Source organism: Cystoisospora suis (genome assembly GCF_002600585.1).
Source record: "Cystoisospora suis strain Wien I chromosome Unknown contig_6850, whole genome shotgun sequence".
NCBI lineage: Eukaryota > Apicomplexa > Conoidasida > Eucoccidiorida > Sarcocystidae > Cystoisospora > Cystoisospora suis.
In genome coordinates, this window is record NW_027159637.1 from 3,836 (window position 1) to 4,090 (window position 255).

Below are 255 nucleotides of genomic sequence, written 5' to 3' on the forward strand. Positions count from 1 at the left end.
AGAGAGAGAGAGAGAGAGGCGTATGCGTTAGGACCCAAGAAGATTCTCTCTGAATCAGTCTTTGTTTCTTCTCTTAGTCTTCTACTCCTCCTACTTCAATTTCTGCGTACGAAAAGAAGAAAGCACAGAACCTCGTCATTTTCATATTAAAGTACATCTGAAACAACGTGGATGACAATTATGAACCTCATCTCGAAAAAGAGGCCTTCAGCTCTAACTACTGGAACTACTTCAAACAGCTACAAAGAGCTAAAA